Here is a 27,138-nt window from a genome sequence, read left to right as displayed (position 1 = left end):
TTTGCCTCCAATTATATCCAGCAGCCTCCACCAGCGGCTAATGAGAGGGCCCTTGAAACGACTGGTCATGGGTACCCCAGAGCACACTTGAAAAACCACTCATCTAGTTGCACCCCCGCACTTGACAGATAACGAGACAGAGTCCCAGAGGAATACAAACATACTCAAGATCATTCAGTAGTAGATTCAGAACTAAATCAGCAGTAGATTCAGAACTAAAAACCAACATTCTAAATTCGTCATGGTCATTAGTTACCTGAAATAATATAACAATTCTAGGACCTATTTATGAGTATAAAGAGAAATATTTCCAAAGTGTCAGGAACTATGTAGGGTCTTGAGACTTTCAGTTCAGATCAGTTCAGTTCAGTCACTCAGTCGTGTCCGACTCTTTGCGACCCCGTGGACTACAGCATGCCAGGCCTCCCTGTCCATCACCAATTCCTGAAGTTTACTCAAACTCATGTCCATTGAGTCGGTGATACCATCCAACCATCTCATCCTCCATTGTCCCCCTCTGCTCCCACCTTCAATCTTTCCCAGAATTAGAGTCTTTTCAAATGAGTCAGTTCTTTGCATCAGGTGGCCAAAGTATTGGAGTGTCAGCTTCAGCATCAGTCTTTCCAATGAATATTCAGGACTGATTTCCTTTAGGATGGACTGGTTGGATCTCCTTGCAGTCCAAGGGACTCTCAAGAGTCTTCTCCAACACCACAGTTCAAAAGCATCAATTCTTCTGTGTTCAGCATTCTTTATAGCTCAACACTCACATCCATACATGACTACTGGAAAAACCACAGCTTTGACTAGACAGACCTTTGTTGGCAAAGTGATGTCTTTGCTTTTAATAAGCTGTCTAGGTTTGTCATAACTTTTCTTTCAAGGAGCAAGCGTCTTTTAATTTCATGGCTGCAGTCACCATCTGCAGTGATTTTGGAGCCCCAAAAATAAAGTCTGCCACTGTTTCTATTGTTTCCCCATCTATTTGCCATGAAGTGATGGGACCAGATGCCATGATCTTAGTTTTCTGAATGTTGAGTTTTACGCCAATGTTTCACTCTCCTCTTTCACTTTCATCAAGAGGGTCTTTAGTTCTTCTTCTCTTTCTGCCATAAGGGTGGTGTTATCTGCATATCTGAGGTTATTGCTATTTCTCCCGGAAATCTTGAGTCCAGCTTGTGCTCCATCCAGTCCGGCATTTTGCATGATGTACTCTGCATATAAGTTAAAGAAGCAGGGTGACAATATACAGCCTTGCTGTTCTCCTTTCTCAATTATGAACCAGTCTGTTGTTCCATGTCCAGTGCTAACTGTTTCTTCTTGACCTGCATACAGATTTTTCAGGAGGCAGATAAGGTGGTCTGGTATTCCCATCTCTTGAAGAATTTTCCACAGTTTTTTGTGATCCATACAGTCAAATGCTTTAGCATAATCAATAAAGCAGAAGTAGATGTTTTTCTGGAACTCTCTTGCTTTTCCCAAGATGATCCAATGATCCAATGGATGTTGGCAATTTGATCTCTGCTTCCTCTGCCTTTTCTAAATTCAGCTTGAACATCTGGGAGTTTACCATTCATGTACTGTTGAAGCCTGGCTTGGAGAATTTTGAGCATTACTTTGCTAGTGTGTGAGATGAGTGCAATTGTGTGGTAGTTTGACCATTCTTTGGCGTTGCCTTTCTTTGGGATTGGAATGAAAACTAACCTTTTCCAGTCCTGTGGCCACTGCTGAGTTTTCCAAATTTGTTGGTATATTGAGTGCAGCACTTTCACAGCATCATCTTTCAGGATTTGAAATAGCTCAACTGGAATTCCATCACCTCCACTAGCTTTGTTCATAGTGATGCTTCCTAAGTCCCACTTGAATTCACATTTCAAGATGTCTGGCTCTAGGTGGGTGATCACACCCTTGTGGTTATCTGGGTCATGAAGACCTTTTTTGTATAGTTTGTCTATGTATTTTTCCCACCTCTTCTTAATATCTTCTGCTTCTGTTAGGTCCATACCATTTCTGTCCTTTTTTGCACCTGTGTTTGCATGAAATGTTCCTTTGGTATCTCACGATGGATGCCTGCAAACAAAATGGGCTGCATTTAGAGGACAGAAGCGCTGAGCTTGGGGACTCACTGACTTTGTAGTAAGCAGAAGCAAATCTAGCCTTGCTTCTAGGGAAGACATTACCGGATAGCTTAAGACTGCTTGTAGCAACCACAAGTCTGATAAATGGTCTAGTAAAGGGTAGAAAGGGCCTTGCATTCTTGGTGTACCCGGCAAGAACGTGCAGGGACACTTGGGGCTCATAACAGACTGGCCCTCCCAGTAGCTATCCTTTAAACCAGAAGGAAGAACTTCCCTGGTGGTCCAGTGGCTAGGACACCACGCTCCCAATGCAGGGGGCCCAGGTCCCTGGTCAGGGAACTAGATTCCACGTGCCGCAACTAAAGATTCTGTGTGCCTCAATGAAGACTGAAGATTCTCTGTGCCATAACTAAGACTAGCACAGCCAAATAAATAGATATTTAAAAAAAATAAACCAGATGGAGAAACAAACTGAATTGGTTATATGATATCATACTGCCCATCAGTTTTCCCAGTCCTTCAATGCCTGAGATGTGACTCCCCACATTATAGGAAATAAAATGCTTTCCAAACACTGCAGTAGTTTCTAAACACTTTATGTACTTCTATAACCACTTATTCTATGTATCAACGTTAAAGTATGGTTGTTACATGAGTGATATTCCAAATATGTGACATGGGCACCAATCAGAACAAAAGCAGGCTATGTACAAGTACCGCGCCATCTCACCAGCTGCCAAAGTCTACTGAGAACCCACACTCATGCTTGACTTAGAGTACAGGAAGCTGAACACCAAGAATTTGCTGGAGTACATGAAAAAATGGACAGCATATGCCAAGGGATGAGGCAGACATGTGAATATATGTTAGTGATCACAGTCCTGGTCTGTTTGATGTAATTCAATTGGAACTCAGCCCAGAAAATAGTTTCATGACTCTCCCCAAATCCAGCTATTATTCTCCCCATTTTCAAATGAATGTGAGGAAACCTGTTTGCATAGAAATGAGCTCATTTGGGAGGCCAAGGTAAAGTATAGCTTTCAACTGAAAGGAATTTTCTAGGGAGCAGCTGTTTGAGAAAGGTCAAAGAATTCTTTCAATTAAAAGAAAAAGGAAAAATAATTTTAGAGGATGTTTTTATAGTCTTAAGGAAGTATTATGAGAGACTAAAGCTCTGGGGACAACACGGTGGCACTTAAGATGCTTCTTTTATATATTGTCAATGGAGTCTGTCTCTCCAGGAGGTAAGATATAATTGACAGTGTGAAAAATTTCCGAAAGAAATTATGTAATTTTCGCTCTCATTTGGGAGAGACACTGAGGCTCATGCATGGCTCACAGCCACTCAATCAGCTGCTTGCAATCCTAGAAAATCTCAAGGAGAAAGTTCTTGCTTACTTTTTTCTCATTCTGTAAAGGAAAATTATTTTATAATTTGTTTCTTGGGAGTTATGTTCAACAGCGTTTTCCTTGTGGCTTTAGAACATCCCAATGAGAAAGGCACAAATGACTTGGCCTGGTGAATAGAAAAAACAAGGTACAAAAATGAAGTGCTGTGAGAATTCACCAAGTTGTGTGGGAGAATGATATCTGAATCCTGATCTGCCAAGATATGTTAATTTCAATTATCTGGACAATTATCTCCTGTCTACTTCACAGACCTGGAACCACTTAGTCAGTAGAGAGAGAGCCAAGAAATAAAGTATGTCTCAAATCTTCATTATACCCTTGCCACCAACCCATCATCAGCCCTAAAATTAAAAAAAAAAAAAAAAAAAAAAAGGCAGTGACATTGGGGTGCATGTATCCTTTTGAATTTTGAATGGATAAAGAAGATGTGGTGCATATATACAATAAAATGTTACTCAGCCATTAAAAAGAATGAAATAATGCCATCTGAGGCAACATGTGTGGACCTGGAGATTATCATACTAAGTGAAGTCAGACAGGGAAACATAAATATCATATGATAATGTTTATATGCAGAATCTTAAGAAAATAATGTTGTTGTTTAGCCACTAAGCTGTGTCCAGCGTTTTTATGATGCTATGGATGACGGTAGCCTGCCAGTCTCCTCTGTCAATGAGATTTCCCAGGCAAGAATACTGGAGCAAGTTGTCATTTACTTCCCCAGGGGATCTTCCCAACTGAAGGATTGAATTTGTGTCTCCTGCAGGTGAAGTCATTATCAGTAAGCCAGCTGGGAATCCCCTCAAAATGATACAAATGAATTTATTTAAGAAACAGACTCACAGACTTAGAGAATAAACTTTGGGTTACTAGGGGGAAGGGTATGGGGGATAGATTGGGAGTTTGAGATTGACATGTACACACTGCTATACTTAAGACAGATAGTAAACAAAGACCTACTGCATAGCACAGGGAACTCTACACAATACTGTCTAAAAACCTAAATGGGGAAATAATTTGAAAAAGTATAGATATATGTATGAAAGTGAAAGTGTACACCCATGGCTGATTCATGTCAATGTATGGCAAAAACCACTACAATAGTGTAAAGTAATTAGCCTCCAATTAAAATAAATAAAGAAACAAAGAAAGTGAAAGTGTTAAGTCACTTGGTCATGTCCACTCTTTGTGACCCCATGGACTGTAGCCCACCAGACCCCTCTGACCATGGAATTCTCTAGGCAAGAATACTGGAGTGGGAAGCCATTTCCTTCTCCAGGGAATCTTCCCAACCCAGGGATTGAACATGGGTCTCCTGCATCGCAGGTAGATTCTTTTTTTTTTTTTTTAATTGAAGGATAATTGCTTTACAGAACTCTGTTGTTTTCTGTCAAACCTCAACATGAATCAGCCACAGGTATCCATGAATTCCCCTTCCTCCTGAACCCATCTCCCTTCCCATCCCACCCCTCCAGGTTGACATAGAGCCCCTGTTTGAGTTTCCTGAGCCAAACAGCAAATTCCTATCAGCCATTTATTTTACACATGGTAGTGTAAGTTTCAATGCTACTCTTGCCACACATCTCACACTCTCCTCCCCTCCCCTCTCTCCATGTCCAAAAGTTCATCTTCTATGTCTGTTTCTCCACTGCTGGCCTGTGAATAAATTCTTCAGTACCATTTTTCTAGATTCTGTATATATACATTAGAATATGATGTTTATCTTTCTCTTTCTAACACACTTCACTCTGTATAATAGGTGCTAGGATCATCCACCTCATTAGAACAGACTCAAAGGTGTTCCTTTTTGTGGCTGAGTAATATTCCATTGTATATATGCACCAAAACTTCTTTATTGATTCATCTGTTGATGTACATCTAGGTTGCTTCCATGTTCTAGCTGTTGTAAACAGTGCTGCAATGAACAATGGGATACATGTGTCTTTTTCAATTTTGGTTTCCTCAGGGTATATGCCTAGGAGTGGGATTGCTGGGTCATATGGTGGTTTTATTCCTGGTTTTTTAAGGAATCTCCATACTGTCTTCCATAGTGGCTGTGTCAATTTACATTCCCACCAACAGTGCAAAAGCATTCCCTTTTATCCTCACCCTCTTCAGCATTTATTGTTTGTAGACTTTTTGATGATGGCCATTCTGACCAGTGTGAGGTGATATCTCATTGTAGTCTTGATGTGCATTTCTCTAATAATGAGCGATGTTGAGCATCTTTTTATGCATTTGTTAGCCATCATATGTCTTTGGAGAAATGTCTGTTTAAGTCTTTTTCCCACTATTTGATTGGGTTGTTTGTTTTCTGGTATTGAGTTGTATAAGCTGCTTGTATATTTTGCTTTGACTTATGTGATCGAGTCTTCTGCCTATGTTTTCCTTTAAGAGTTTTATAGTTTCTGGTCATACATTTAGGTCTTTAATCCATTTTGAGTTTATCTTTGTGTATGGTGTTAGGAAGTGTTCTAATTTCATTCATTCTTTTACATGTAGCTGTCCAGTTTTCCCAGCACTATTACTGAAGAGGCTGTCTTTGCCCCATTGTATCTTCTTGCCTCCTTTGTCAAAAATAAGGTACCCATAGGTGCATGGTTTATTTCTGGGCTTTCTATCTTGTTCTGTTGGTCTATATTTCTGTTTTTGTGCCAGTACCATACTGTCTTGATGACTATAGCTTTGTAGTATAATCTGAAGTCAGGAAGGTTGATTCCTCCAGCTCCATTCTTCCTTCTCAAGACTGCTTTGGCCATTAAGGGTCTTATGTGTTTCCACATGAATTGTGAAATTTTTTTTCTAATTCTGTGAAAAATGCCATTGGTAATTTGATAGGGTTACCATTGAATCTATAAATTGCATTTGGTAATATGGTCATTTTCACAATATTGATTCTTCCTACCCAGGAACATGGAATATCTCTCCATCTGTTTATGGCGTCTTTGATTTTTTTCATTAGTGTCTTATAATTTTCTGTGTACAGTTCTTTTGTCTCCTTAGGTAAGTTTATTCCTAGATATTTAATTCTTTTTGTTGTAATGGTTAATGGGATTGATTCCTTAATCTCTCTTTCTGGATTTTCATTGTTAGTATATAGAAATGCAAGTGATTTCTGTGTATTGATTTTGTATCTTGCACCTCTGGTAAATTCACTGGTTAGCTCTAGTAATTTTCTGATACTATCTTTAGGGTTTTCTATATACAGTATTATGTGATCTGCAAACAGTGAGAGGTTTACTTCTTTTCTGATCTGGATTCCTTTTATTTCTTTTTCCTCTCTGATTGCCATAGCTAGGACTTCCAGAACTATGTTGAAAAATAGTGGGGAAAGTGGACACACTTGTATTGTTCCTGATCTTAGGAGGAATGTTTTCAGTTTTTCACCATTGAGAATAATGTTTGCTGTAGGCTTATCATATGTGGTCTTTACTATGTTGAGGTAGGTTCCTTCCATGCCCATTTTCTGAAGGGTTTTAATCATAAATGGGTGTTGAATTTTGGCAAAGGCTTTTTCTACATCTATTGAGATGATCCTATGGTTTTTATCTTTTGTTAATATGGTGTATCACATTGATTGACTTGCATATATTGAAGAATCCCTGCATCCCTAGAATAAACCCAACTTGATCATAGTGTATGAGCTTTTTGATTTGTTGCTGAACTCTGTTTGCTAAAATTTTGTTGAGGATTTTTCATCTATGTTCATCAGTGATATTGGCCTATAGTTTTCTTTTTGTGTGTTGTCTTTGTCTGGTTTTGGTATCAGGGTGATGGTGGCCTTGTAGAATGAGTTTGAAAGTGTTCCTTCCTCTGCAATTTTTTGAAAGAGTTTTAGAAGGATAGGCATTAACTCTTTCCTAAATGTTTGATAAAATTCTCCTGTGAAGCCATCTGGTCCTGGGCTTTTGTTTTTTGGGAGATTTTTGGTCACAGCTTCAATTTCAGTGCTTGTAACTGGGTTATTCATAATTTCTGTTTCTTCCCGGTTCAGTCTTGGAAGATCAACCTTTTCTAAGACTCTGTCCATTTCTTCCAGGTTATCTATTTTATTGCCATATAGTTGTTCATAATAGTCTCTTATAATCCTTTATATTTCTGCATTGTCTGTTGTAACCTTTTCTTCATTTCTAATTTTGTTGATTTGATTCTTCTTTTTTTCTTGATGAGTCTGGCCAAAGGTTAGTCAATTTTATCATCTCAAAGAACCAGCTTTTAGTCTTATTAATCTTTGCTTTTCTTTCTTTCATTTCTTTTTAATTTATTTCTGCTTGTATCTTTATTATATCTTTCCTTCTACTAATGTTGGATTTTTTGTGTTCTTCTTTTTCCAGTTGTTTTAGGTGTAAATTTATGTTGTCTATTCATTGTTTTACTCATTTCCTGAGGCAGGATTATATTGCTAAAAACTTCCCTCTTAGAACCGCTTTTGCTGCATCCCATAGGTTTTGAGTTGTCGTGTTTTCATTGTCATTTGTTTCTAGAAACCTTTTGATTTCCCTTTTGATTTCTCCAGTAACCAGTTGGTTATTTAGAAATGTATTGTTTAATCTCTGTGTGTTTGTGTTTCTTACAGTTTTTTCCTTGTAATTGTTATCTAGTCTCATAGCATTGTGGTCAGAGAAGATGCTTGATACTATTTCAATATTCTTAAATTTACTGAGATTTGACTTGTGACCCAAGATGTGGTATCCTGGAGAATGTTTCTTGTGCACTTGAGAAGAAGATACTCTACATTTGGACGGACTGTCCTGAAGACATTGATGAAATTCATCTCATCTAGTGCATCATTTAAGATGTGTTTCCGTATTACTTTTTTGTTTTGATGATGTCCGTTGGTGTGAGTGGGGTGTTAAAGTCTCCTACTATTATTGTGTTACTGTCAATTTCTCCTTTTATGTCTGTTAGTGTTTGTCATATGCATTGTCTTATGCATTGAGGTGCTCCTATGTTGGGTGCATAGATATTTACAATTGTTATGTCTTCCTTTGGATTGATCATTATGTAGTGTCCCTCCTTATCTCTTGTAATCTTCTTTAAGGTCTATTTTGTCTGATATGAGGACTGCTACTCCAGCTTTCATTTGCTTCCCATTTTCATGGAATATATTTTTCCATCCTCTCAATCTATATGTGTCTTTAGGTCTGAAGTGGGTTTCTTGTAGACAGCATACATATGGGTCTTGTTTTTGTATCCATTCAGCCAGTCTGTGTCTTTTGGTTGGAGCATTTAATCTATTTACATTTAAAGTAATTGTTGATATATATGTTCCTATTGCCATTTCTTAATTGTTTGGGGTTGATTTTGTAGATCTTTTTTCTTCTCTTGTATTTCTTGACTATATAAGTCCATTTAACATTTGTTGTAAAGCTGGCTTGGTGGTACTGAATTCTCTTAACTTTAGCTTGTTTGAAAAGCTTTTTATTTCTCCATCAATTCTGAATGAGATCCTTGCCGGGCACAGTAATCTTGGTTGTAGATCTTTCTCTTTCAGTATTTTAAATATATCCTGCCATTCCCTTCTGGCCTGTAGAGTTTCTGCTGAAAGATCAGCTGTTAAACATATGGGGTTTCCCTTGTATGCTACTTGTTGCTTTTCCCTTGCTGCTTTTAGTATTCTTTCTTTGTGTTTAGTCTTTGTTCGTTTGATTAGTATGTGTCTTGGCATGTCTCTCCTTGGGTTTATCCTGTATGGGACTCTTTGAGCCTCTTGGATTTGACTGACTATTTCTTTTTCCATGTTTGGGGAAATTTTCAACTATAATCTCTTCAAAATTTTTCTTATACCCTTACTTTTTCTCTTCTGCTGCTGCTGCTGCTGCTAAGTCGCTTCAGTCAACTCTGTGCAACCCCATAGACAGCAGCCCACCAGGGTCCTGTGTCCCTGGGATTCTCCAGGAAGAATACTGGAGAGGGTTGCCATTTCCTTCTCCACTTCTTCTTCTGGGACCCCTATAATTTGAATGTTGGTGCATTTGATATTATCCGAGAGGTCTCTGAGACTATCCTCAGTTCTTTTCATTCTTTTTACTTTATTCTGCTCTTCATAAGTTATTTCCACCATTTTATCTTCCAGCTCACTGGTTCGTTTTTCTGTTTCAGATATTGTGTTATTGATTCCTTACAGAGTATTTTTAATTTCTGCAATTGTATTCTTTGTCTCTCCCTGTTTTTACTTTAATTCTTCTAGGTCTTTGTTAACTGATTCTTGCATTTTCTCCATTTTGTTTTCAAGGTTTTTGATCATCTTTACTATCATTATTCTGAATTCTTTTTCAGGCAGTTTGCCTATTTCCTCTTCATTTATTTGGGCATCTGTGTTTCTCATTTGTTCCTTCGTTTGTGTAGTATTTCTCTGCCTTTTCTTCTTCTTCTTCTTTTTTTTTTTTTACCTTATTGTGTTTGAGGTCTCCTTTTCCCAAGTTTCAAGGTTGAATTCTTTCTTCCTTTTGGTTTCTGCCCTCCTAAGTTTGGTCCAGTGGTTTGTGTAACCTTCGTACAGGGTGAGATTTGTGCTGGGTTTTTTGTTTGTCTGTTTTTCCTCTGATAGGCAAGGCTGAGTGAGGTGGTAATCCTGTCTGCTGATGACTGGGTTTGTATTTTTGTTTTGTTGGTTGTTTAGATGAGGCTTCCTGCATAGGGTGCTACAGGTGATTGGGTGATGCTGGGTCTTATATTCAAGTGGTTTCCTTTGTTGGAGTTATCACTATCTGATACTCCCTAGCGTTAGTCCTCTGGTAGCCTAGGGTCTTGGAGTCAATGCTTTCACTCCAAAAGCTCAGGGCTTGATCTCTGGTCAGGAACGAAGATTCCACAAGTGGTTTGTTATGGCATTAAGTGAGATTAAAACAAATATGTGAATGTGAGAAACCAAAGATGAACCCCAGGCAAATAGCAGTTATAAAATCAGGCAAATAATAATTAAAATAATAGAATATACATGTATACATATACACCCATAAGCAAAGTCAAAACAGTCCAACTAAAATAGAGTAGATTGACCTGGCAAACAAAGGAAATAAAAAATTATATTTACCAGTCAAGAACAAAACTAACTAAAGCACAAATTGGAAAACAAAATTAAAGCAAGGTGCCAACTTGGGAATAAAGCAATAAAAAAAAAAAAACTAACATATGTTGAGATGAAAGGAAAGAAAGAAAAGAAGGAAAGAACAGATATGCAAAGTTAAATGTAGATAAAGAAGATTTATATACATTAAATATTAACTGCAAGGGGAAAATAACAGTAGGAAAAGCAAACAAAGGAATAAATGTAGAAAAATAATAATAGGTTTAAAAAATTAAAATTAAAAAAAAAAGATAGGAAAAAAACAAAAGGAAAACCACAGAACTGCAAAAGCCCAATGTTGAGGCAGAGGTTTATAAAAACAATAAAAAAAAAAAATGTGACTGAGGGAAAAAAAAAAACAAAACTCAAAAGCTTAATTAGATTTCATACTGCCAATAAAATTGACAACTACAACAGAGGTGGTGGGGGGAGGGTGTGGGGAGGGAAAAAAAAAGGAAAAAAATTCAAAAGAATCTATAGAACAAGTCAAAACATATGAATAATAATAAATATTTTTCTTGAGTCACTGCTGTCAGAGTCCTTTCCCTCGCTGGGAGTCACAGTCCATCTCATTTCCCTAGGATGCTCTCCAACACTGTGCTGATCTCTAAACCTGGTATGCAGGCAGCTCAGATTCTAATCTGGTCCTACTCCTGTGTGTTCTTGCCTCTAATGTCCATAGCTATCAGAACTAGTGTGTTTTCTTTTGTGGGAGCTCTCAATGTCCTTTTATATATTCCATAGACACAGAATCTACCTAGTTGATCATTTGGATTTAATCTGCAGCTTGTACAGCTGGTGGGAAGGTTTTGGGTCTTCTTCCTTAGCCACATTGCCCCTGGGTTTCAATTATGGTTTTATTTCCACCTCTAAATGTGGGTCATTCACTGGGGTTTAGCTTCTGAAGTTGCGCTGGAGGATTTAGGTTTGCCCCTATGAGGGCCAGGTGTAAAGGTGGTGCAACTGCTTGGGTCTCAGGGATTCTGGCAGCAGCAGGTACTCAGGGGGTGTTGGCGGTTAGGGTAGCAGGAAATACAGTGCTCTAGAAGGATATGGCAATGAGTAGTGGCCAATATGCTCCAGTATTCTTGCCTGGAGAACCCCCCTGACAGAGAAGCCTGGCAGGCCACAGTCTTCAGGGTCGCAAAAAGCTGCACACGACCGAAGTGACCCTGTGTGCATAGACACAAGACTTTTTTTGCCTGTGGCAGTTCTGTCCCAGTGACAGTTGAGAATGAAGAGAATGAAGGTGGTGCAGCTGCTTGACTTGCAGGGACCCATGTGGTGCCAAGTGTGCAGGTACATGGACTGCCTCCACTGCAAAAGTTATGGCCCTCTCAGAGTCTTTTTCCACACCTCTTGCAGCTGGCGATCAAAAGGCCTCTTTGACCAGTCTTTCTCGGTAGCTCCACCTTTTCAGGCACTTGGAGGGCTCCCTCGCCTGGAGTCCTTCTCTGTTGTTTGGCAGGTCAGGCACATAGAGGGGCCTCCCCTGGCTGGGGTCCTAATCTGTAGATTGGCGCATCAGGCACTTAAACGGGCACCCTGAGTGGGGTCCTACTTTGTAGTTCAGTGCATCAGGCATTTGATGGGTCATCCTCTCTATTGTTCAGGTGTGGAGAGAGAGAGGCTGTGGTGATGGCTCCACCCCCATGCGTGACTCAGCAGTATCACCTTGCTTCCGTGGCTGCCTAGCTTTCCTCCACAGGCATTTCCCACCACAATCTCCTCCCTCACATCCCCTCAATCCGTCTCTCTGCAGTCCACAGCAGCCCTCGCCCTGGGATTACTCCAGAATCCGTAAACTCCAGTTCCCAGCTTCTGCACCTTCCAGGGGACCTGTGTCCCTGTCCAGGGTATGTATAGCTGCAACAAGGACTGTCTGATTCTCATTCTGGTTAGGCTGCCACAGATCAGCTGTTTCACTCTCAGCCTTAAATGTTTCTCCTGTGACTCAGACAATTGCCCCGATGTGGGGATCAGACCCCTGCTTCAGTTCCCCCACTGGTCAAGGGTAGGTCCAGTCTTACTAACACTCCTGTTTTTCCCCCTAGTTCCTTCGTCCTACCGAGTTTTGCATGGTTCTATATGTTCTTTTCCACTGGCCAGGTACTCCTGTCCGCTCTCAGCTGGTGTTCTGCAAGCACTTCTGGTCTGAAGGTGTATTCCTGATGTATCCATGGAGAGAGATGTACTCTACATCCACCTACTCCCCTGCCATCTTTAAATTTGCAGGCAGATTATTTATCATCTGAGCCATCAGGGAAGCCCAAATACATGTATATGTGTAACTGAATCACTTTGCTGTACACCTGAAACTAACAGCATTTTAATCAATTATACTCCAATATAAAATAAAACAAAAAAACAAATAAAAACATTTAAAAAGGGATAGGCACCATGGGAGGCATTTTCACACACTGTATCATTTTATTCCTATAATAGCCCTATGGGATGGCATTAATTTCTGTCCTACAGTTGAAAAACCAAAGGAACCTACCATACTTCATGAACTCATCCAAATTGTTCAGTCAGAAAAGCTGAAAGGGAACTACTAATTTCAGAATGCATATTTGCACTTTTCAGTTTAGAATTGGTTTTTATATTAAATTACATATAGCACCAGAAGTGAGACTGTAATCTTCTTAGTATGGATGAGTTCTAAAGATCTTAACTAGCCTTGGTCAATTGCAGGGTATGGTGATATTTCAGTGTCTGTGGCAGCCATAACAAATTATCACCAATTTGAGGAGCCTAAAACCAAAGACACGTATTCCAAAGCAGTTCTGGAGGCCAGAAGTCTGAAATCAGGGTGCCAGAAGGGCTGCACTCTTCTGAAGGTCCAGGAGAGAGCCCTTCCCTGTCTCTTCCAGGAAGTGCTAGTGGCTCCAGGTGCTCCTTGGCTTGTGGTTGCATCACTCTCATCTCTGCTGCATCTTCACACAGGCTTCTGCTCTTTGTTTGTGTTTTCTTTTCCATCTCTTATAAGGACACTTTTCACTGACCCAGGTAGTCCAGGATGATCTCATCTCAAGATCCTTAATAAGGTCACTGTCAGGTTCTATGGGCTAGGACATGGACATATCTTTTGGAAATCTATCATTCAACCCACTACACAGAGGGTTAGACAAGATAATTTAAAAGTCTCCTGTTTTTGGATTAATAGTATTTACAAATAACTAACAAAAACAATCTAAAAATGCAATAAGTCATGTAAACAAAAACTCCCTGAGGACAAAGATTTGTGTTTCTTGTTTTGATTTTCACTGCCTTGTACATACTATGTGCTCAGTAAACAAAGCTGAATGAAGTTACTCATAGATCATATATCAATGTGTGGTGGGGTAGGGGTCATTATAGAAAAGGAAGCATTTGAGCTAGCCTTCATTGATGAATTGTTTATTGCTTCTGAACAAAGCAATGAAGCAAGCAAAATAGGATTCTCAATTCTCAGTGCCCAGACTAAGAGACTAATTAGAGAGGACCATGATAAGTGGAGAAATTGGCTTGGTTGTAAAGTTTGTTCCCAAGAGATGATGCCAGAAGTTAAGATTTTAAAGTCCAGAGAGGCATGGAGGAAATCAGCCTTGTTTTCACTCCTGTGGGTCGACTGTAGTATGATTCCTTCAAGTGAAAGTACCAAGATAAGTTAGGAGTGATACTGTACACAGGTTAATTTTTGCAGATTTAGACTGCAACCAGAGGTTGTGAGAGCCCTTTAGAGAAGAACCTCTCAAGAATTAGGAAGCATGAAGATCCCAGTCAAGAGGACTGGAACCCAGGGCTAGGATACATTCATAACCTGGTAATAACTACAGTGCTATAAAGAAATGCATGTGGAGTCCCAATTTTGCATACTGGAGAAATTCAGTATGATTTAAGAAAAGTCTGTGCCTTAGTGGGCATACATGCCTACAAGTTACCACAATATACTGCTCAGGTGGGGTTATATTATTTTATAGCCCATCCTGCCCAGGATCTTAACTTAGGCTGTGAATGGGCTAAGCCCTCAGAAGATGGCCCTCCATGTCTTCTGGAAGTACATGCCAGTCAGAGAGAACACAGAATAAAATGCACAGAACCAGGGAAAAACAAAACTTGTTTGAAAAGTGGTAGACACTGCATGGCCAGTAGTTTGGAAAACGAAATCATAAAGTTCGACAGGGGTCCAGTTGTGGACAGGAAAATGAGAACTAATATTTACTTGCATACTTCAAGTCATTTAATTTCATTGCAACCTTTGAGACTTCCCTCAGAGAATAAGAAACTAAAGATTAGTTGGGTTGGGTAACTTGTTAGAGTTAATCAATGGAGCAGATGTGATTCCGGTTGACTTCAAAGAACAAACACTTTCCATGGGATGTGAGACTAGATCTGTGTCTTCCCTTCAGAAAGTGAAAAAAAAAAAAAAAACCTCCCTAGATAAATACAATAAGCAGTACAATACTGCACTTGTATATGCTTTGATATACAAAAGTCAAATGATATACAGATATCAGTATGTTTTGATAATTGCAAAGATCCCAGTATAAGAAGATAAGTCCTGCACATGGATGATAACCACAGGAGTAACATACCAAGTTATATTGGCTGAAGTCAATACTGTACTTCCCAGAGGTCCAAGTGATATATTTAAGCACATAGACTTAAAAAAAAATTACTGTAATGAACTTAGGAGATAACATGGAAGAGGAGACACTTAAAAGGACTCAAGACATTTAAGCCTCATTCTTGTCTTGGAAAAAATCACAGTTTGATTTTATTCCCTCTTAACAAACAGAGAAAGACTTTAACATATCAGAGAATTCAACATTTTAAATTTCAAATTGCATGAGCATCATTTATTAGTTCTCCTGCTTATCAAAATGGTTTTATGATCTATGAATGACATAGAGATAGTAGAATTTTCAAGTAAAAGTTGCCGTATCAATTGAAAATACTCAAAATACCTTCATCTATTCAAATAAAGCATAGCAGTGAGGTATTCTATAGTACAGAAATGTGGATTTTAATTTAAAAATTGAAACCTGTTTTTATAGCTTTATTTTTCTAATGTCAGCTGTAGAGAAAGATGGCAGCTAGTAAGTTGATTCATATATTTTAATCATTAACATACAGAATTACCACAGAGCCTGAAATATATCAAACACCATTTTCCAGACTCCAAGGAGAAATCTCACTGAGTAAAGCACAAACATGGACCTGATCTAGAAGAGGTAAGTCCAATAAGAAGCAAGAAAATGCTGGTTGGAAGGATAAGTAGTACTGGAGTCAGACTTTTCTGAGTATGAATTTCAGCTTGCTACTTATTAGTGTCTTCAATTTCCCTAAGTCTTATATTCCCTTATCTGTAAATTGAGGACAGTTATTTCTATCCCAGAGAGTTGCTTTAATATATCAGGACTACTGGTGGTCCACTGGTTAAGACTTCACATTCCAATGCAGGGGGAGTGGGTTCAATCCCTGGTTGGGGAGCTAGGATCCCACATGCCTCATGGCCAAAAAACCAGAACATAAAAAACAAAAACAATATTACAACAAATTCAATAAGGGCTTTAAAAATGGTCCACCTTAAAAAAGACCTTTAAAATAATAATACCATATCATTATACACAAAATTCTTAGTAAAGTGCTGGGTTATTTTAAGAGACTAATAATGGGCACTGTTATGGTTACATGAGGCTTTTTCTCTTTCATTGTGTTTCTATCTTTGGAGATGCAGGGTATTTGCAGAAGCTGCCAATCACACTCTTACCGGGATACCTGTAAGCAGGTTTTCTTTGTTCTAAAGCAATCAATACAACATCCTCTATCCCATGCATCAGTAACTTTCTCTTTTTTCATTTGTCTTATAGACTAAAACTTCAAGTGACTTATTGTAGCTGGGAGTAAAAATTAGCAGGTACATAGGTTGCACCTGGGATATATTGACCGCAGGAAGAAGCAGCAAACAAGATGGCAAGAGCCATGGGAATGGTAGATTCTGGAGGTTTTTCATGCATCAAATTTGACAGGAGAAAAACCAGCGATGGAGACAAATTAACAGGAGTAATTTCTCTCCACGTATCACAGAATAAGGCAGAAGAAGCAGGAACCAGTTCTTCACCAGCCCAGCAGATCCACAGCAGGTAAATGACGAGCAGATGTGCAGGTCACAAGCCCTCTTACAGCCAAGGAGATTCCTCTGAGTCACAGCTGAATGGCAAGGGGAGCCAAGGGAAGCCTCCACTGGTGGTGGAATGAAACTACCAGGCCTGTTTGTAATCTCCTCACTCAAAGAATGCAGAGAAAGAACAAGCTGAGGTCCATAAAGGAATCTTCAAGATATATATATATATATATATATATATATATGCACTGCCCAATCGAAAAATGAGCTGAAGATTCGGACATTTCACCAAAGAAGATATACAGACTGCAAATAAGCACTGGAAAAGATGCTCAACATCACATGTCATTAGGGAAATGAAAATGAAAACAAATGAAATACACTACAGAGCTCTGAGAATGGCTAAAAATTTTTTTAAATAAATAAACCAACAATACTAACAGCTGGTGAGGATTGGAGCAAGGAACATTCATTCATTGCTGGTGGGAATTCAAAAATGTTACAGGCACTTTGGAGGTGAGTTTAGCAGTTTCTTACAAGGCTAAATATCATCTTACCATACAGTATGGCAATCACACTTCTAGGTGTCCTAGGTAATCATATTCCCAACTGATGTGAGAACTTATGTCTACATGTAAACCTGTATGTGAATGATAGCAGCTTTATCCAAATTGCCAAAAACTAGACCAAGATATCCTTCAATAGGTAAATGGACAAATTGTGGTACAATTATTCAGTGGAATATTATTCAGTGATACAAAAAATGAGCTATCAAGCCATTCAAAGACATAGAATGTCTTAAGTGCATATATTGCTAAGTCAAAGAAACCATTCTGAAGAGGCTCTATACTAAATGATTGCATTTATATGACAATAATTATAGAAATTATAAACAGATTAGCAGTTGTCAAGAATTCAACGGCTTGAGGAAGGGTTGAATAGATGAAGCACAGGGGATTTTTAATGTGGTAGAAGTAATCTGTATGATATTGTAATGGTGGATATGTGACCTCATGCATCTGTCAAAACTCATAGAATTTTACCGTGCAAAGAGTGGACCTTAGAATACACAATTTAAAAAATCTTTTAGAAGGTTGTGGGATCCCTGGATGAAACTTAGACTGTGCAAAAGAATCTAACCGCATTACAAATTTATGAAAAACCTCATTGAAGGGAGTAGGGGAAAATATGCTGGCTAAGTAACTTTGAAAATGAGTGGTTTCTGTAAGACTAAAGGCAAAAGCTGATAAAACTGCTTCCCATGAGAGTTCTGGTGACCAATTCTAAAACCACTAGAATGTCAACCAAAATTGAACAATTAAGTAAATAAATTAAGTAAAAGCAGATGGTGGGACTCAGGTATTTCACTGTTGGAATAAGAGATTATAGATAAACAAGGGGAGAAGTCTAGAATGATTCAAGACATAAGAGATTAAAATTAAAGTCATCAGTACGAACTCATGTCTAGATTAATATAGATATGCATGAATATATAGTTATATATATATAGTTTTAGATACAGGTATGAATGGGTTAGTACGCACCCATGCATTTCTTTGTTCTCTCAGTTGAGAGGGCCTAGAAGCAATAACTGGAGAAGGCAATGGCACCCCACTCCAGTACTCTTGCCTGGAAAATCCCATGGACGGAGGAGCCTGGTGGGCTGCAGTCCATGGGGTCGCGAAGAGTCAGACACAACTGAGCGACTTCACTTTGACTTTTCACTTTCATGCATTGGAGAAGGAAATGGCAACCCACTCCAGTGTTCTTGCCTGGAGAATCCCAGGGACGGTGGAGCCTGGTGGGCTGCCGTCTATGGGGTCGCACAGTGTCAGACACGACTGAAGCGACTTAGTAGCAGCAGCAGCAGAAGCAATAACACCTCAATAATAACAACCTAGTGCTAAATCTTGTTTTCTCTCACCATTTTTGAGAAATGACGGATTACAGGACTGAGACAAGAAATAAACCAAATGAGTTTGCAGTATTTTGCAGTGCCAGAAAGTAAAGAACTGTTCATCCATTCCCCTACCCACCACCCCCTCACACACACAATAATAGAGGAATGTCAAAAAGACACAGGAGCCAAGTGGAAGAACTCCCAATGGTGGAAAATTTGAGCAACAAAATAAGTAAAGTAGTACTGAATTATAACCCAAAGTATAAAACAGTCATGAGTCCTATTGATGCAAATAAGTGAGGGACTGATTGAGTGAATGAATAATGAATGGAGAAGAACAAATTTCCCAGACAGAAGAATTCCATATAATCTACATAAATGCTCCTCCCTCAAAGAGGGACAGTGTAACTCCCCACTCCTTAAGTGTGGGCTGCGCATAGTGATGTCCTTCTGAAGAGGACATTTCGGAAAGGGGAAGGAGAATAATTTCAGTGGAAAAATTTGACAGATGTTACCTCAGCCAAGTTATCAAGGTTAATATCAATAGGAACAAGCCATGATGATAGTATGTGTCCTTGATACATTATAATCAGAATGGCACTTCGTCTGTAAAACCCCTAAACCCAGTCTAATCATGTGAAATGTATCAGTCAAATCTCAACTGAGGGACATTCTACAAAATATCTGACCAGAACTCTTCAAATCTGCCAAAACCATCAAAAACCTTAAAAAAGTCTGAGAAGCTGGTACGGCCAACTAAAGAGTCTAAGGAGACACAATGATATGTGGTACCCTGGACAGGGTCCTGACTTGGGCTGGGCATTTAACCCCTCCTACATTTCTAGTCATTGGAGTCTGGTTTCAGGGAACCTTCCATAGTCCACAAAACACTCAACCCTTATGCCTCAGGCTCTGTGGGCTGCAAGTCTGGAGAACTCTACACTTTGCACTCCCTGCCTGGGATCTGGAAAAGCAAAGTTCATCTGGTGGCATCACCCTGACTCCCCTGCACGCACCAAACACTCTGGTCCAGTGTTTACTACATTCAGCCCCTTTCATTTGTCAAATCAGAGCTTGGAGTACTCCCTAATTTCCAAGACAAGTCTGCTATTTCCTCTTCTATTTGCTTGTTTTTTTTAAAGTTGGTTTTTACATAGAAATGAGGCGAGATCTTTATTCTAACGTCTTTAACCAGCAAGTCCAGTATTACTGTAATTTCAGAGAAGAGGAAGCATTAAAGAAAAGTTAACTGCAATGCTCAGCACTCTTTCCCCTCCTTTCCATGATCTTGTATTACTTTCACATTTTAAGGCCAAGTAAACTGCAATGGTATTTTGTGGCATCTTTTTGAACTTTAAAGCAGTCATAAAAGTAACAGACATTTTAGTATAACAGCAACTGCTGAAACATAAGAAAAAAATCAATCCATGTTCCCTGTAATATTCTGTCAAACTTCTGTGAACAGCAAGAAACTTTAACAGACTGATATGTGATTTCGTCAAGATTTTACCTAGACTTTGAAGATTTTGTACTAATATTTCTCATATTTAAGTGTTTGTATTGCTTCAAATAGTACTTTTCCATTTATTTGTTTATACCTACTATGTGTGAGGTATTAAGCTTCAGAAATCAGTGAAATCTAACTTCCAAAATTTTGTTGAAAAGAGCACACAAGCTTGATATCACCATCAAATTCCGCCCCCCTCCCCAACCAAGTTGTTTTTATTTTACATTTATAGGAATTATCTACTAAAGACGCTTTGGAAAATAAAAACAGGAATCAAGGTAATTAAAAAAAAAAAAGGTATACAGGCTTAAGGTTCAAATATCTCAATCCTCTGTAAAAAAGATTCGGCTGGAAAGAGAAGATGTGAGATTTTCCTATATTTTTCTACCTATCCCCAAATCTTCTATCACCTTAAGTAAGACAGTCCTGTGTTAGCCTCCCTCACAATATTTGGACAGCTCACACTGTCGCTAGAGCGCTGGGTACAGAAACCTCCGGGGGTGAAGGGAGAGCGTGTCCTGTGTAGACAGCTCAAGGCCTCACGCTCGCCCTCGGGGAGGACAGAACATCTGGCAGAGTAGCTTTTACTAGCGCCCTTGTCTTGGTCTCTGTGTTCCTTCTCCTTCTCCACTGGAATCTTATTTTAAATACTTCTCAACTTCAGAGGGAGTTTTATTTTAGCAGTATTTTTCTTTAAGATTTCCATTCGATCTATACAGGTCACAGTATGTATGGCCAAACGGTCAGGAAAATGCCAGGGTCTGGAGGCAGGTGATCTGAGTTCAAGGCCCAGAGCCATCCCTTCCCAACAGGTACCTGCAGGGGAGCCTCTCCCCTGTGTGCCTTGCTTTCCCCTTGCTTCTGGGGAACAGGAGGGTAACAGCGTGGACCTCACAGGGTGAAAGGATCCACGTGAATTAATATCAAGTTCTTGGCATCCAATAAACTTCCAATAAAATTTGGATACCACAATTCTAACTATTACAGGTGTTTCTCCTCAATTGTCTTATACTTTCAATTTTTAAGCATCCCGAATTTTACCATTTTATCTTCTAAATAGTTTTAATGTTTCCTTATTTATTGTTTTGTGGTACTGTACTCCTTTATACTATCCTTTTGAAAGGTTGTTGTTGAATCACGCGAAGACACCGAGATTCTTGGCCCCCGGAGGAGAAGAATTTAATCCGGGGCCAGAGACGAGGCTTGATCGCTCAGAGCTTTTGTGTAATAAAGTTTTATTAAAGTATAAAGGAGATAGAGAAAGCTTCTGACATAGGCATCAGAAGGGGGCAGAAAGAGTACCCACTTGCTAGTGTTAACAATGAAGTTATATAATCCAAAGAATGTCTGGAGGTTGTAAAGACCTCCCATAATTTACATTTTAAGATAACAGAATTAGCCAGAAGGTTTGATCCAGAGACTGTCCTCAGGCAGGATACATTATTGTTATATAATCCTAAGGAATGTAGAGAAGGAAAAAAAGTTTGTCCTTTCTTCCTCCTTGAGAATTCCAGACCCCTCTCTCCTTGGGGACCCCTAGACTCCTTATCAACCTGCCTAGGAAATGACTCTCTTACTTTCAAAGTTTTAGGGTTTTCTCCTGAGTTGTTTTGAGTTTTCTTAGTTTTCTTTTTGTTCATTTAAAAAGCTTCATCAATATCATTTATCTTATTTCTTTTCATGGTTGCATTTATTCCTGAGCCTTTATCATTTTTTTCCTTTTATATTTTTGCCTCTCTCCTTTTTGAACTCTTTTAATTTCTAAGCTTCTGGGGGTCCTAACTTGTTTTTGTTTTCACTATATTTTGTTTAGTCATTTATAGTGCACTTTTTAAAATATTCTTTTATCTTTTATTTTGTAAAAATTTTTTTGGAGTATAGTTGCTTTACAATGTTGTATTAGTTTCTGCTGTACTGCAAAGTGAATCAGCTATACGTATACATATAAACCCTCTTTTTTAGATTTCCCTCTCCTTTAGGTCACCACAGAGCACTAAGTACAATTCCCTGTGCTATCCAGTAGGTTCTCCTTGGTTATCTATTTTATACATGGTATCAAGAGTTTAGGGCCTTCCCTGGTGGCTCAATGGTAAAGAATCTGCATGCCAATGCAGGAGACATGGGTTTAGTCCCTAAATCGAGGAGCAGCTAAGCCATGCACCACAACTATTCTGTTTGTGCTCTAGAGCCTGGGAGCTGCGACTATTGAGCCCACACGCCACAACTACTGAAACCCGTGTGCCCTAGAACCTGTGCTCTGCAATAAGGCCACTGCAGTGAGAAGCCCACACCCACAACTAGAGAGTAGCCCCTGCTCTCTGCAACTAGAGAAAAGCCCGTGCAGCAACAAAGACCCAGCAAAGCCAAAAATAAATAAAATTATAAAAAATAACCTTGGGGAAAGAAAAGAGTGTACATATGCTAACCCCAATCCCCCAATTCATCCCACCCCCACTTCCTCCTTGATATCCATACATCCATTCTCTACTTCTGTGTCCCTATTTCTGCTTTGTAAATAAGATCATTTATACCATTTTTTTTCAGACTCCGTATATATGCATTAGTATGTGATATTTGATATTTGTTTTTCTCTTTCTGACTTACTTCATTCTGTATGACAGTCTCTAGATCAATCCTTTATTTTTATTTTATTCTTTCCCTTTAGTCTCAATTTCTGCCCTTCTCAACCTTCTGCCTCTGTGAGCCCATCAGTCCCTAATGCTTTCAGTATATGATGTGGGTTCTATAACTTCCTTCAACTGTTAGTTTCACACAGGCCCAGGAACACAGGGTAGGGAGGGTCATGGGGCAGACACCCAATAGTGGGAATGATTAGTCCTTATTTCCTTTCAGCCATCCCCCAGCTGTCCCCGGGGCTCTCACTAATGGAGCTCAAGTTCCCTTCAATGTTGTTAAAAAAAAAAAATTGTACAGTGGGTACTTTGGGAGACCCACAGGCTTAAAATCCTCCCTAGGACCATAATAAATTTTATAGAAATGGTCCATTTAGATTGCTGGAGACAGATAATTCTGTTTCCTCTATTTTAAAAAAGTACTTTTATTATAAAGGGAATAGATACTCAAGAGATTTTTGGAAAATTCAGAGTGTATTAAAAAAACAATGACAGCAAATTATCCACAATCCCACTGACCAGAGATTATCACCTTTATACATCAATGCATTTCCTTCCTCAAGACTTTCCTGGGGGGCGGGGTGTGTGTGTGTGTACACATATTTATATTTTTCCTTTATAATTATAGATACATTTGGCAGCTCAGCTGGTAAAAAATATGCCCGTAATGCAGGAGACCCTGGTTCAATTTCTGGGACAGGAAGATCCCTGGGAGAAGGGATAGGTTACTCACTCCAGTATTCTTGGGCTTCCCTGGTGGCTCAGATGGTAAAGAATCTGCCTGCAATGTGGGAGACCTGGGTTCGATCCCTAGATTGGGAATATCCCCTGGAGGAGGGCATGGCAACCCACTCCAAGATTCTGGCCTGGAGAATCCCCACGGACAAAGGAGCCTGGCAGGCTACAGTCCAGGAGGTCACAGTTGGATACAACTAAGCGACTAAGCACACATATATGTAATAATGTAGTCTTAATTTTTCCACTATCAAGATATGATTGCTTTCCAAAAAATCATTTTAATGGCTCCTACATGTCACCAAATAGACACCATATTTAAGCATGCCTCCAAGTTTGTGTTTCTTCATACACAATCAAGTCTCTCTATGAGAAGCTAAGTACTCTTGGCCCATAGTCTGTCACATGTACAATATAGGGGAAGTAGCCTACATGCATTTTTTAGAGCCAGATCACATACCATTTGACTCGAGAAAATTAGAAACTAGATTCTCTTGGATCTCTGGACTTGGGATCATAAACTTGAGTGGTCACAAGGAACCAGCAGGTGCCATAAATACATCGCCTGGTCTGGGCAGAGTGGCAACAACTGGGAGTTAAAAGGACTGTGCCCTAAAATCTGGCTCTGGTCTTCTTTTTTTTTTTTTTTTTTTCAAGAGAAGCTAGAAATCCAAAATGTTAAACATATATTATCTGATTGTGAAGAAGTGACAGGTCATGGAAAGTTTACACCAGTGTAGGTCAATGCTGTACAAGCAAAACCAAACCGAGTTCAGCTCAGTCTCAGGGCCACAAGTCTGGGGCCTCCACACAAGCTGGGTTCTCACATCTATGTCTGCATGTGCTCAGTTCGGTCTCACTCTTTGCAACCCCATAGACTGTATCCCACTAGGCTTCTCCTGTCCATGGAATTTTCCACAGGCAAGAAAATTGCAGTGGGTTGCCATTTCCTTAACTAGGGAATCTTCCCGTCTCAGGGATCAAACCTGAGTCTCTTGAGTCTTCTGCATTGGCACGTGGGTTCTTTACCACTAGCGCTACCTGGGAAGGTCCCCTACTCCAGGGGATCTTCCCAAGCCAGGGATCGAACCCACATCTCTTATGTCTCTCCTGCACTGCAGGCAGATTCTTTACCCTCTGAGCCACCAGGGAAGCCTTGGATTCTTTGGAAGGAGCCAAATTAAGGATTGAAAAGTTGGATAGTTTTTAAATCACAAAATCTGACTGAGATTCAGTGCACACTGATAATTTTAGTCTCATCCAAACATCTGTTTCAATGAGACATGTACAAAGGATGGTTTCCACCCTTACTGAACAGAACCAGGAACACATCTATGCATACACACACACACACACACACACATATATATATATATATATATATATATATATCCATGTGGTGAGCCCAAGAACATTTGTGAGTATGTGACCCACACGTGCCTTGGAAAAAAAATTATATTAAGGGCATTGGGGGTAGGAGGAGAGGGTCTCCTTTCTTTTGTTCTAATATCAGTGCAAACTGCTACTTCTGACACAGGTGAGAAGTGAGGAAACGGTGGCTTTCAGAGAGGTCTGAGTTTGCCTAAAGATATGACTGCATAGCTCCTTAGAAGAAGAGTTGGAGGGGAAGAGTTTCAAAGGAATCACGGGATACAGGAGAGATGCTATGAACTAAGGTTCACATTCCCATATACCTCCTCCAGCCCTGGTCAGCACAGCTTTGGGACTATGTCAAAATTCTACTATTTCCAACTGGCAAGAGGGCCTCACTATGATTCAGGGCCTAGATAAGACAGGGTCGTGGAGAAGTAAAAATGGTTTACAGAGTGGTTTCTTCAAGGCAGCTGAAGCATGTAAAACTCAGACTTGGTACAACAAGTTTTTAATCAGTGCTTATAAAATGTCAGACTCTTCACTAAGCACAGGAATTCAGCTGAGCATTATAGATGTGCATGTGTGTTCAGGCGCTCAGCCCTGTCTCACTGTGATCCCATGGACTGTAGCCTACAAGGCTCTTCTGTCCATGGGATTACCCTGGCAAGAATACTGGAGGACGTTGCAACATTTCCTCCTCCAGAGTATCTTCCTGACCCAGGGATCAAACCTGAGTCTCCTGCACTGGCAGGCAGATTCTTTACCACTGAACCACCTGGAATATTATAGATAAAATTGCTCATAATCTGGAGATGGAGGAAACAGAGAAGCAAGCAGGCAATTATAATTGAGTGTAATAATGCTACAATAGGGAAAGCACAAAGTGTGATTAAAATACATGGAAAAACACCTAACCCAAACTGGATCATCTCGGAAGGATCACCTGAAGGACATGTAGAGTTAGTTTGGATCGTGTGCATTTGAGTGGAGGGAGTAGAAAACTGCTTCATACAAAGGGAAATGCACATGAAAATACTCAGACACCAAAGAGAGCATGATGCCCGAAAAAAAGCTGAAAAAATGGCTGGCTGGATAATTGAGTGCCAGGGGTCAAGCAATGAGAGATGAGCTATCTAAGGAAATCCAACATGGTTGGGCACATGCCAAGGGATCTTGGTAATAGTTAAGGATTTAAGTGATTGTTCAAACACAGCTATTCTCTGACTAGTGGAAGTGCAGAGAGATGGGCTCTACCTTCAGAAAAGGGAAAGGGCTAGAGCTTGGCAGAATACCAAGAGCCACCCGGGTGGGCTTGGGTTGGGGATGGTGAGGAGGCGTTGAGGCAAGAGTTCTGTTGTGTGAATTGGTCAGAACAGCTATTGAGGGCTCGCTACAAGTACAGGATACGACAGGGACAAGAGTGATACGGCCAACTCCCACCCCACTAGTCCACATGACTGCATAATTAGGATTAGTTCATGGCTGAGCTTTCAGGGAGGATAGGGTCTGATTGGAAAACATTAATTAGTGGCGTTCCTGTGGGGAAGAAACAAGAATTAACAACTGAGTTGCTAATCTATAAATGTCCTCCCCTCTGAGGCCTTAGTTGAACTTGCTTTTAAAATATTTTTAATAAATTTAAAAAGAGTCTCAGGTTTTAGAAGAGGACCTCTTTGAAATTAGTTACACTTTAACAAGGCCCATATACACTGCGTAAGTGATACTTCAGAAATTCTATTATGGAAAAAATATTAGTTCAGCTAGGGCATTATGGGAAATAAAATCTCCATGTGGCAAAAGACCTTAAATAAACAGACAAAAAGGCACACACAATTTCAGGCCTCACTTCTTCGTGATGAAAGGGGAGGTTTTTCAGTGCTTCCATTACACATTCATTAATTAGAAGCACATCAGTAGCTGAGAATTGAAGTGAGCTTATACTAGACAGATGATGTAAGCCCAATAGCGTGAACTCATGCTACAGAAATAAAAATGTATCTTTGTAAACACATTAAGCATTAATCCCAAACTGCACAAACCAGCAATACAACATGGAACTTTTTTATGTAAGCCAAGTAAAACAGTGAAATCAGGATTCACCTCTTTTCTAAACAAAAATGAAAAAGTGAATCGTGTGCCAGAGGCTGTTCTTTTTTGTATACACATGCTCAGAGAGTATTTTTAGAAGCTATCTGTGAACGAATATGTGATGTCATCATACTCTCACCCATAATGAAGATTTAAATGGAAATATTTAATAGCATCTGTAAAACATCATTATTTCATTATATTCCTTAAATGATTCCATTAGGTAAGTATTATT

General features: G+C 39.5%; 1 long non-coding RNA gene across 2 annotated transcripts in view; it reads right to left on the bottom strand.

Annotated features, from left to right (window-relative positions):
* LOC123464624 overlaps nucleotides 1-27,138 on the bottom strand; it is a 113,094-nt gene that overhangs the window by 39,514 nt on the left and 46,442 nt on the right. Inside the window, exon 3 of one of the 2 annotated variants that reach the window (XR_006639654.1) lies at nucleotides 15,289-16,829. The exons of the other annotated variant lie outside the window; for it this stretch is intronic. This is a non-coding gene — a long non-coding RNA (uncharacterized LOC123464624). Of the gene's footprint in view, nucleotides 1-15,288; nucleotides 16,830-27,138 lie in introns of those variants that run through there. 2 annotated transcript variants of the gene reach the window in all.

This window comes from Bubalus bubalis, chromosome 10 (assembly GCF_019923935.1).
Source record: "Bubalus bubalis isolate 160015118507 breed Murrah chromosome 10, NDDB_SH_1, whole genome shotgun sequence".
Lineage (NCBI taxonomy): Eukaryota > Metazoa > Chordata > Mammalia > Artiodactyla > Bovidae > Bubalus > Bubalus bubalis.
Note: the sequence above shows the minus strand (reverse complement) of the source record. Positions and strands in the feature narration are given on the sequence as shown.